A 12,457-nucleotide genomic window follows, 5' to 3' on the forward strand; every position below is an offset into this window, starting at 1 on the left:
CCAGTGAACAAAAAACAAAACAAAACAAAACAAAACTAGATACATATCACTTCTCACAGTTCATAGTAATTAGGATAAGCTGAATAATGGCCCTGCTCTGTGCCAAATACTATGCAGAAAACAAGCAATTAAGAAATAAACGAACCAATATATGTACGTATATTGCCATATATATTTATCACTGTGTCACTGTTATCCCGTTCGTCGATTTACTCGAGCAGGCACCAGTAACGTCTCTGTCTCTACTCCTCCCAGCCCTGACATTTTAGCAGCCTCTCCTTACTCGTCTTTTCCAATGATTGGAGGCTCTTTCAGGGTCAGGGGAATGAAACCTATTGTTACTGTCTTTGGCATATCGAATACACCAGGAGTAACTTGCCAGGCTCTGCCCATGCAGGCGGGATACTCTCAGTAGCTTGCAAATATATATATATATATATATGCATATATATCCCTCAAATATATATTTATGTATATACATATTGCCAGAAATGGTTCTATATGCAATGGAGAGAGTAATGACAGGTACTAACTACTTATGTGCAGAAGTGAATTTCAGCAAACTTGAAAGATGCCTAAATATTAGGCACTTGAGTAAAAGAAAAATAACATACCAGACTAAAGGGATGACTTGACAGGAATTCTAAGACTTGAAAGTGTAAAGTTTCCTGTATCACGGTATCACTGTCATCCCATTGTTCATCTATTCGCTCAGGTGGGTGCCAGTGACGTCTCCATTCGTCCCTGTCATGTGCTAGTGTAGCCAAATGGCATCTGCTTGCTCCAGGAACACGAAGAGCCTGAGATTTTAGCAGCCTCTCCTTACTCGTTCTTCCTAACGCTGCCACATTGGAGGCTCTTTCAGGGTCAGGGGAATGAGGCCTGCTATTGTTACTGTTTTTGGCATATCGAATATGCCACGGGTAGCTTGCCAGGCTCTGCCATGTGGGCGGGATACTCTTGGTAGTATCCAGGCTCTCCGAGAGGAAAAACTGTATTGCTCTCTTCCAGGAGCTTTGTTTGATAGTCTCTGGATCTTGGCTTTAGATGAGATTACATAGCGCCAGGGGGCAGTTTGGTATAGGTATATTCAAGGTATACAGTGATTATCTTAGTGTAGACAAACAGGCAGGAGTCAAATGTGTATAGATACTTTTTATTTCTTTTAATTTTTTATTAGTGAAACAAAAACACCGTGAGATACAGTTACAGATTTACATATATTTGTGCTTGTATTTCTGTCAGATACTTTTGTTATAACAAAATTATTGTGATCTTTTTGTTTAATATGTCCTGTGGAAAATATTTATACTTCAATCATTTTGGAAATTATTGATATATTTTATATGATGTGAAACAAAAGATTTAAAAAATTATTTTCATGTATCTTGACTTTATTCCATGAGAAGAAGCTGTCAAAATGAAGAAAGCTTCAATTTGAGAGGCCTAAATAATATTTTAATATTACCTATTCTTTTATTTGCTGTTGGTACATAGCATTTAACTACAACATGGGATATTATCACACAATATTCTTATATTTTAATTAAAAGTGCATAAGTGGTAAGTATAACATTCTTATGAAGAACATAGATACCTTGTAATATCAAATGCTAACATAGATTTTAAAAAATGTTAGTGGTAGGAGTGTAAATATAATGAACAAGAGAAGACAAAAGACTTGGACAGGGGCCAGAGTGATTGTTCAGTGGGCGGTACATTTGTCTTGCATGTGGCTAACCCAGATTTGATCCCCATCTCTTTCTAGGGTGCCCTGATCCCCACTAGAAGTGATACATGAGCACAGAGCCAGGAGTAAGCCCTGAATACTTCCAGGTGTGGCCCCCTAATAAAAGATAGGTAAATGGGGGCCGGAGAGATAATACACAGGTTGAGGTGCTGGCCTCGCATGCAGCTGACTCTGGTTCAATTCTCAAGCAGCCCATTTAATCCCCTGAGCCCCATCAGGAGTAATCCCTGAGCACAGAGCCAGGAATAAACCCTGAGCACCAGGAGATATGGCCCAACCCGCCCTGCACCCACCTCAATCAAAGACTTGGACAGATGCCAGCTCTGAGTACTTCAGACCTGAGATTCAGAAGTAGATATGCACAGAAATGATGGTAATTCTCCCTCTATGTCCTTTGTTAAATTACAATTCCTCATTACAAATTATACAGAAAAACCTCTAGGATTTCTTAAATAATTAAGTTAGAATTTTCTCAATTTACTTTGCTGCAACTAAATATCACCAACTTTCTGAATGTTTCTCTTTTTTTTTGTTTTTTGGGTCACACCTGGCGTTGCACAGGGGTTACTCCTGGCTCTGCACTGAGGAATCACTCCTGGTGGTGCTCAGGGGACCATATGGGATGCTGGGATTTGAACCCGGGTCGGCCGCGTGCAAAGCAAACGCCCTACCCGCTATGCTATCACTCTAGGCCCTGTTTCTGTTCTTAAAGAGATGATTTCTTACATTATTTCTGATCTTTCAAAAATAGATTAAAATGCGGATAATTCACAATTTTCTTCAATTGCAGTGGTCCATCTACTCTCATCCCTTCCAGACCTTGGTGTCAGACTCATCAGAAAAGCCAAGCTTCTTTCTGGCAGTGATTTATTAAGAAAGCCAGTCACTCTCTTGGGGCACTAAGGACTTTTCACGTACCCCAAGAACCCGGTGTGTACACTTGAGTGTAGGAGTGTGTTAAAAGGCCCCCACTGCCTCCTTTCTTCTCTCTTCCCCCAGTCCCTCACTACACGCCCTCTTATCCCAGTTGACTCATTCATTCTCTGTGACCCATCGTCTCCTCTGGAACTGGTCCATGTTCACCCCGCCTTCCCATATCCTCCGCCTGGAGCTCTAACTCTAAGACAGAGAAATGCTTTCCTAAAGAGATGAGTGATATCATATCCTTTTTAAAACTGTTTATCTTATCCCTAATCCATGCTACGCCCAACAAAATTAATTCTCTTTGTGTTTGAGAGGTTCTTACTGTTTGTAAACCAAATTTATTTTAAAGATACTATGACATTTTGACTAATGAAATAGTTCTCTGAAGAATGATTTAGGACAAAAATGAAGAGTCATTCCTACTCACCGACCACCACTGATCATTATTATAAACAAACATCATCACATATGATGTTTGTTAAAATGGTATATATTTCTATAAACATATTGGCCAACTCAACTCCTAGCATGTACCAAACTTGCGAGTGCTAGACCAGCCTCAAGTTTGGAAAAATAAAAGATGAACTAAATCTGAATTGATTTAGTTCATGAACCAAAATATATTTAAAAAATAAGAAACTAACTTTTACAAATTGTACAAAAGGCCAACTGAATGCAACTCAGTAAAATAAAAAGTACCACAATATATAACCACTGTATAAAAGTATCACAATATAACCAAGTATAAGTGAGGTGAATTCTGGGGACCACTTAGACCATGTTTCCATATGAGTTTCTATGTTCTCATACTAGGTGGGCAGGGCTAGCGATGGGGGTGAGGGTGAGAGAAAAGTAATCATGGCCAATGGCACCAAAGTATTTCTAAGTGGGTGGTAGAAGATATGCATCATTTCCTTATCTAAGCAGAATGTGACAGTGTCTGTGTAGAGCATAAGAAAGGAAGTGGGGAGTGAGAGCAGAGGCTGGTATGTGAACAAAACTCTTCTATTCTTACGTTTCTCTGAACATTTCGTCAAATGGTAGAAAAAGTTAAAGAAAAAAAATTTAATCAAACTCACTATATTAAATAATTCACCAAGTCTCTTTGAGACACATGAGACTCCTGGTGGTCATGATGTAATTATAGTGTAGTAACTTTAATTCTGAAAGGATCTGAGTCTGTTTCATCTAGTTTGGACCAGGTGATTAGACATATTTGCAACTTTACTATCTTCAGAGATCACTTGGGTCCAGGTGTTTATAGTTTCTACTATATTTTCCCTATTAATGACTTCTAAGAAAGTATATCATGGCCCCAAACAATTCAAGCCTCAAGGTCCTTTCCATTTGCCATTTCCTGTACCTTCAAATTATCCTAAGTCTCCTCCTCTTCTTCCAAAGTTCAAACAACTGCTCAGAGAGAATTTTTCTGAACATTTTTTAATGCACAGCAGCCACAATCACCCCGTCCTTCTAACACATTTTCTTTATAATCTTATAAATCTTCAAAGTTATTATCTATCTATCTATCTATCTATCTATCTATCTATCTATCTATCTATCTATCTATCTATCTATCTATCCATCCGTCCGTCTGTCTGTCTGTCTGTCTGTCTGTCTGTCTGTTTGTCTGTCTGTCTGTCTATCTATCTATCTATCTATCTATCTATCTATCTATTTCTCCTTGATTATTTTTGTCTGTGTTCCTTTGTAATAACTTCACATATTTAATTTACTTCTCATCTTTATTATATAAATATGTACAATAGTTCTTTAGAATATATTTAGTTTAGTTAAATATTTAATTAATAAAGAATGGATGAAAATGCATATTATGCAAATGATACTGATAAAGTAATTTTATTATAGGAAAATAGACATTGCAACTATTTAGATACATAAAAATGGGTGCAAGAAAAAGTAGATTAAGTCACTTACTAATTTCTTTCTTGCTGGTGCTTTTAATTTACACATGTAAAAATGCATGTACACGTCATAAGCATAACATTTTAATTTTAGTTACCAATGTTCTTCTTATATTTCTCTATTTCTCTGTTGAAGATGACATAACAATGATCAAGTGGGTTGGAGGATGACAAGAATGGTTGACATATATAGTCCAAAGAAGAAGCACCCGGAAGGGAATTAATCACCACTGGATAGCAACCATGGATGAAGTATATTTACTGCACTCAAAACTAATCTATAAAATACTTCTTATCTCTCCTTTTTGTCAGCTGAAGAAAATAAGATCAAAGAAACTTTAAGCAGTCTGTTCAAGTGCATGTAATTTATAATTAAATCTATTTGGATTCTAAAACTAATACTTCTGTTATACTATGATTCTACAAAAGGGCAAAGAAATACGAAAGGAATTGCAACTATATTACAATTATCTCTAGTACTTTTTCCACAGATTGGAGTGATAGAACAGTGGGTAGGGCGTTTGCCTTGCATGCGACCCACCCGGGTTCGATTCCTCCGTCCCTTTTTGGAGAGCCTGGCAAGCTACCGAGAGTATCTCACCCACACGGCAGAGCCTGGCAAGCTACCTGTGGTGTATTCAATATGCCAAAAACTGTAACAAGTCTCACAATGGAGATATTACTGGTGCCCGCTCGAGCAAATGGATGAACAATGGGATGACAGTGCTACAGTGCTACTCTTTCCATAATATATGCAGCATATGCACATTGGTTCCAGGAAATAATAGCATTTCTTAAAATATATGAAGCAAAAACATAGACCATTTGCTTCTTCTATCTTGTCAGGGATATGCTTCTTTCCTCCCTGAGATATCATTGCCACTGTGACTGATGATTACCATGATAGCCTAATTTATTATCACCATGATGAAGAAGACAAAATAGGGGAAGAAGAAAGGGAAAATAAAAAGAAAGATGACAGAAGTAAACATATTGTAAGGATATGGGCATCAGGATTTTGAATATATTTAGCATTTCTTCCTATTTTTATAGGGCAATCTATATCTTTTACTGCAAATAAAGGTGAAGTTAAATTGAGACACAGTTCCACATTTCCCTCATAGACAATTTGAACAAAAATATCTGGCTCAATATCCATCTAAGTCTCTTGCTTCATTCTTATCACAGACAGCAACTATTTTTCCGTGCAAATTTTGCCCTCCAACTTACTCTTGATGATCTTTGATGACCAACATTTAAAAATGAGAATTTTTACTACTATTGAACATCTATATCTTTTACTGCAAATAAAGATGAAGTTAAATTGAGACACACTTCCACATTTCCCTCATAGACAATTTGACTATAAGACCAAGCTCCCAGAAGTGGTCTTGCGGCATCTAATAGCCTTGTTCTCCTTCTTGGAGAACCTGACAACTACCAAGAGTCTATTTCCCATACTGGAGAGCCTTGCAAACTCCCCATGGCATATTCATATCCCAAATACAGTAGAAGATATATACATACCTCTTGGAGAGCCTGGTAAGCTACTGAGTGTATCCCACCTGCATGGCAGAGTCTGGCCAACTACCTGTGGTGTATTCGATATGCCCAAAACAGTAACGATAGGCCTCATTCCCTTGATCCTGAAAGAGCCTCCAATTATTGGGAACGACGAGTAAGGAGATGCTGCTAAAATCTCAAGGCCAAGTCTAATAGAGGTGTTACTGATGCCCGTTCGAGTAAATCGATGAACAACGGGATGACAGTGATACAGTGATACAGTGATACAGTGATTGTAACTTTAGAAACTATATATATAAGTAAGTTAGGGGGAATTTGGGATGTGGCATTTGAAAAATATGAGAAGAGAATGTGGTGAAACTTAATTTTGAAGCGAAAACTCTGGATCAGAGTAGTGACCTTACTTCTAACTCAGTTCTCAAGAAAAGAAAGGGTGGAGTAGGAATAACTGTTTCATAAGTCTAGTACAGTTGTTAGATCTAGACTTAAGGTTCCAGTGTAACTGGTCTGCGTTTTGCTCTCTCAGCTACTTTCAGTAACAGCTTATCCCAGTCCAAGGGATAGAAATAAGACTCACGTACTAGGACCAGTTTCATTTCTAGTGAGGTTGAATGGTTTAAAATATCCTTGGCTTTCAACATACGGTTCAATATCAAGCATGCTTGTCCGGTCCTTCTCCGCCGATGATGGTATATACCAGTAATTCAACCTTCAACCTTCCTTTTTTTCATTCCACTGATAAGAAATAATGCACTCTTATATTCCTATCTGGAGTATTCCTTTGAATTCCTGGCTTTGTTAATGAATTAACAATATCAATGCAATCAACATGAAAACCAAATATAAATGTTTTTATCACTCCAGCAATTTTCTTAGTTAACTTTCCAATGAACTTATCATCTTTCCTGCTCATAACTTATACACCTTTTTTGACTGATATTCTCCAGTTCACTTTGCCTATTCTAGGACTTAATAAATTTGAATAATTCAATAATGAAACTTATGTGTCTGGCCGTCTGGCTGCTTTTATTGAACATGTCTTTGAGTCTCGGTTATATTATGGTATATTATAACAGTATAATTGCTTGAGTAATTGATTATTGAGTAGCGTTTCACTATAAAATTGTGACACAATTAGTTCACATAAGCTTCTATTGATAGTACTAACCTGTGGCTTATCAACTTATCATCTCTTTGGGGACTCTCAGTTGGTCAGGTGTCACTCCTGGTAATATTTACCCAACTGGCAGGATGAGTCAATGCTCAAACTCAGTGGTCCTGCAAATTTCCAAAGTCACACCTAGCAATGCTTCAGGAATATGTGGTTTGGGAGATTGAATGGAGAACCCTGTGCATGCAAGGCATGTACTCCGGAGCCCTGGGCTATTCCCCTGGTGCCTCTGTCATTTGAGGTGGTTCCCAAGAGGTGCTCAGGCTCTTGACTAACTGGGCTGACAGCTCAATTACAAAGGCTTGAAGATGCATTGTTTCCAGAGATTACTCAGCCCACCTCGTAGGTGACTGGGTGCCTTCAGGGCTGCACCAGGTGATATTCAGGGTCCATGTAGTGCCTGGTGTTGAACCAGGCTGGCTGCATGCAAGGCAAATACATTAACCCCAGAATTTCTATTTATTTCCTTAGTGATATCTTTTCAGACTCAGAAATTTTTAAGAAGTCCAAAATATCCTTTTTTTTAACCTTTATAATTTTGTGTCATTTCCAGAAAATGTTTGCTGCCATCAAAGACTTGGCAAGGATATGGCTGTTTGATCCCTAGAACATGAATGTATTATATATTTTCTTCCAGAGCAGTATAGTCTAATAGAACTTTCTTTTATTATTGAGCTTTTTGTTATTGCTGCACTACCTAAGACAGTAACTTCTAAATATAATTAGCTAAGAACGCCTTTAAATGTACCTAGTATGGTACATTTAAAGGCTGAGAAATTTTGTTTAAAATTTAGGTACATAACTGGTACTTCCTATACTAGACAGAGAAATTAAAAAAATTTAAGATTTGTGGATTTGTATTTAGACTTACAATGAATTTCAATTAATTTTGTGTATTCCTTGAATTAATTAAATTTACAGAGTAAGGAGTCATTTAATTCATTTCTTCTCATATGGATTACCAGTTGTTGCAGCAAAACAATGTTGAAAAGTCTTTTCTTCTTGGATTAATTTGACTACACGGTGAAGAAGTAGATAAAATATCTTAATAAGATATACAAAAATTAAATAAATATTTGTTGTTAATTTTATAAGCTAGGTAGTGTGCTAAATCTGGGAGAACTAAAGAGTTCCTCCATTTAAGCATAATCAAAATAACAGTACTGTTGTTTTGTTCTCCTGTAATTCCTATTCTCCTTAGCATCTCAACACAGTTAAGAACACAAGGCATTTCACAGGGAATTATAATAAAATACAGTATGGTTGCGAAAATACAGGGATGACTTAAACATGTGTGGAAATGACATTTATTCTGAATTTATTGAGAAAGCTCTTGCAATTACTTCTTTAAGGATCTCGTATATGAAGTAAAGACCTGAATACAAAGTAATCAAGGACTGGGAAATGTGTTTCAGAAAAAAGAAACGGAAGAGATGTTTCAAAAAATTGTTTGAGAGTTATAATCAGTCAAACTTACTTTATGCTGTTTATTTTGGTTATCAGATCACAACACTGCAGTATAATACAAGAACATTATCATTTTTTAGATTGCCTGCCTTGTAAAATAATAGACTAGACAGTGTAAGTTGAAATGTCCATAATTGAAATGACTGTTGCTTCAAAAGCCAGATGTAGGTACTTACCCACAATGCTTAGATCACCTGGTAGTTCATTCTTCAACATTATTTGATTTTTTTAAGTGATTAATCAGTAGTAAGATGCTAAAAGCTAATTTATTTTGTAGCTGGAAGTTTGTATTTTTTGACTAACATCTCTGTAAATTGTAGCTAAATAACGCTATGGTTAAGCATAAGGATACAGATTTTTCTTCAAAATAATCATTTCATTGCTTTTGGATATATTGACAAATGAGATGGATTTTAATTATTGAAGAATCTATACAGTATTTTCCATAGAGGCAGTACCAGTATAGACGTGCTTCTATTTTCTCCACATCCTTCTTAACACTTGTTATACCGTGTCTTTAAAAAAAAAAAAAAAAAGTCATAAAACAAATGGCACTATGTATCTCATTAATATTTTGGATTGGGGCCTGGAATATGGCTTAAAGGGCTAGAGTATATACTGTGCTGTACTGGAGCCCCAATTTCCATCTCTGCCATTTCCTGGTCTGTCACAAAGTGATAGAAGTATCCCTAAGCACTCCCAGGTATGACCCTAGAACAAGAAAAAAATTTTTGATTTGCATTTCACTGGTTATTAAGGATATTCTGCATAATATTCAAGATATTCAAGATAGTTTATAAAATCTTCAGATATGATTAAGACACAGTATATTTTCTCTGCCTACCTTTCTTCCTTTCTCTTTCATTTTACTGATAATCATCTCCAGAAACACTTCAGCCAAAAACACAGAAGTCACAGAAATCCTCTGCCCAATGGATACAGGTCAAAGTCTTAAAAATCTGAGTTAAGTATCATACTTAAAGTCTGAATTTTGTCTTTTGTCCTTACTCTGCTAACATTTTAAGACTGTCAAGTTTTTATATTAAAGGGTCTAGTGCTTCAACTCATAGCTGCAATCTAGGTCACAGTAAGAAAAAAAAAAAGTTTACAGTGTATGTACTGTGTCCCCAAATTATCAAGAGCTGGTCGTAATAAACTAAGAATAGCTTATAACTCACTTCCAAGTCGTTGGTGTTAGCTCTATAGTGCTGACAACAGGGAAAGTAAACAGTCAACAAAACGGTCATGACTCAGGCATAGTACACACTATGTTTATAGAAAGCCACTTGTGGATCTCTCTTTGTATCCCACATAGTTCCTCCATATGCGGAGTTCCTGTTGAAGTCAATTAAAACTCTGTGATGCAAATGCATTGAGAAATCTGGAGGAGAAAACAATAAATGTCATTGTCAGTGGTTTAAATGACAATTTTTATTTTGAGAAAACCATTACATCTGATTATAATTCTAATACAAATTATTTTCTAACACTGCAGAGATGATAATTATACTAAAGTTGGAGATTTGTCAAGTGTTCTTTTTTAAAAACTTTCTTGTTAAAACTATGAACACATTGTGAACATGTTTTTGTTAGCGTGTCTGATAATATAAACTAAAAATAAGTGGGTTAATTAAAATTCTGAAGAAATTTTAACTCTGGCCCAGCTGCACATCTCTTGACATCTTATGGAATTTCACACTGCTCACAGTTTCACTTTCTGTAACTGTGTGGAGATAGGCAGGGAAGGAAAAGAGCAATTCCTGACTTTTTCCCTCAGCATCCCATGGTGCTAACTACAAAGATTCACCCTCAACAAAGCAGGAGCATAGGAAAAAACAATGAGGAAACATATAAATGTTCAATGAATGACAATAGTAACACAGAAGGCTCAACTAGTTTTAACCAGCTCAGTGACTCTAGGGACACCATGGTGAGGATGATTAAAAAGCTCAAAGAAAGCATGACACAGGTAGAGAGCAAACCACAAGAAAACGTGAGAGCCAAAATAAAATTACAGGAAAAATCAAGAGTACAACAGGTAATATAAAAACTCAATAGAAGCTTTGAGTAGGAGAATAACAACAGTTGAGGAAAAGATTGGCACTATAGCACTGTCTCCTGTTCATCGATTTGCTCGAGCAGGCACCAGTAATGTCTCCATTGTGAGACTTGTTAGTGTTTTTGGCATATCAAATATGTCACAGGTAGTTTGCTAAGCTCTGCCGTGTGGACGGGATACTCTCGGTAGCTTGTCGGACTCTCCAAGAGGGAAGGAGGAATCGAACCCAGGTCGGCCGCGTGCAAGGCAAACGCCCTACCTGCTGTGCTATCACTCCAGTCTGAGGAAAAGGTTGGAGGGGCTACAGAATGATCTGGAGGAAACTGCTAGAAAGCACCAGAAGGTGGCAAAAAGGCTGAAGAACAATGGGATGAGCACTATTGAAGAACAATGGGATGAGCTCAAGATGAACAATATAAGAATCCTTGGAGTCCCCGAAGAACAGAAATGCAAATTTGAGGAAAGAACAGGAGTTAAAGAAATCACAGATACAATTTCCCAAATTTGAGGAATACAGGCACTGTGTTCCAAGAAGCCGAAAGACCCCAGTGAAAATACACTCAAATGGAAAGACTCCAAGGCACGTTATGCTCAGAATGGCAAAAGTAGGAACAGAATATTGAAAGAAGCAAAATCTAAAAAGGAAGTTACAATACAAATCAAAAGCCCATAAGATTCACAGCACATCTATCAAATGAGACTTTATGAGCCAGAAGAGAATGCAGGGTTAAGTACAAAAACACAATGAAATGAACATGTAGCCAAGAATACTCTATCCAGTAAGATTAACATTTAGATTTGAAAGACAGACACGTGCTTCATGGACAGACATTAGGCCATAGCCTTGAAACCAAACTTGCAAGTTTTAAAGGAGTTTCTTTAAAAGACAAGACAGGGCTTGAGCCATACTATAGTGCAGTGGCTGGCCAGAGTTCAATTTCATCTGGGCATACCAATCTCGTCAGGGCACCCCAGATGGTACCCTGAGACCAGGAGGAGCGACCCTTGAATGCAGAGCCTGGTGCAAGCTCTGAGCACTGCTGGGTGTGCATCCAAACCAAATCAAAACAGATAAACAAAAAAGGCAAGACAAACTCCTCAGCACTTATCACTGAGTAAGGCATTCACTCATGATGCTTCTGTTACTCTGCAGGAAATTAAGGGACATTTGTTTACTCCCTTCCCGCTAAGCCACCCCATACATTTGCAATAGTAAATCAACATTTCATTTATATTGAGTGATATTTATCTAATCTGGTGTTTTTTAATACCCATAAGCTATGTTTACTATCCTTTATTTACTAATGCAGACACTTAGGCAGTATCTATATCATAATACTATCTAACATAAAACCAACATTTCCTTTCTTGGGAAAGAACACAGGTTTTTTTTTTTTTTTTACTTTTAAAGGCCTATTCAAATTCTTCCCTTACATTGTCTTTAGTTTTCTTTACTCATACTAAAGTTTACATTTGTGGGGTTTATCAATTTTAATAATTCTAAAAATATGTTTGTACAGAATTAGCCATATTAATTTAGAAAATTTACATACCTATAAAAACACAGTTTTGAAAAAAATTTTACAGCAATTTACCATTAATTTATAACTTTGTTGAATTCCATGTTTGGTTTTATT

Source organism: Sorex araneus, chromosome 5, assembly GCF_027595985.1.
Source record: "Sorex araneus isolate mSorAra2 chromosome 5, mSorAra2.pri, whole genome shotgun sequence".
Taxonomy (NCBI): domain Eukaryota; kingdom Metazoa; phylum Chordata; class Mammalia; order Eulipotyphla; family Soricidae; genus Sorex; species Sorex araneus.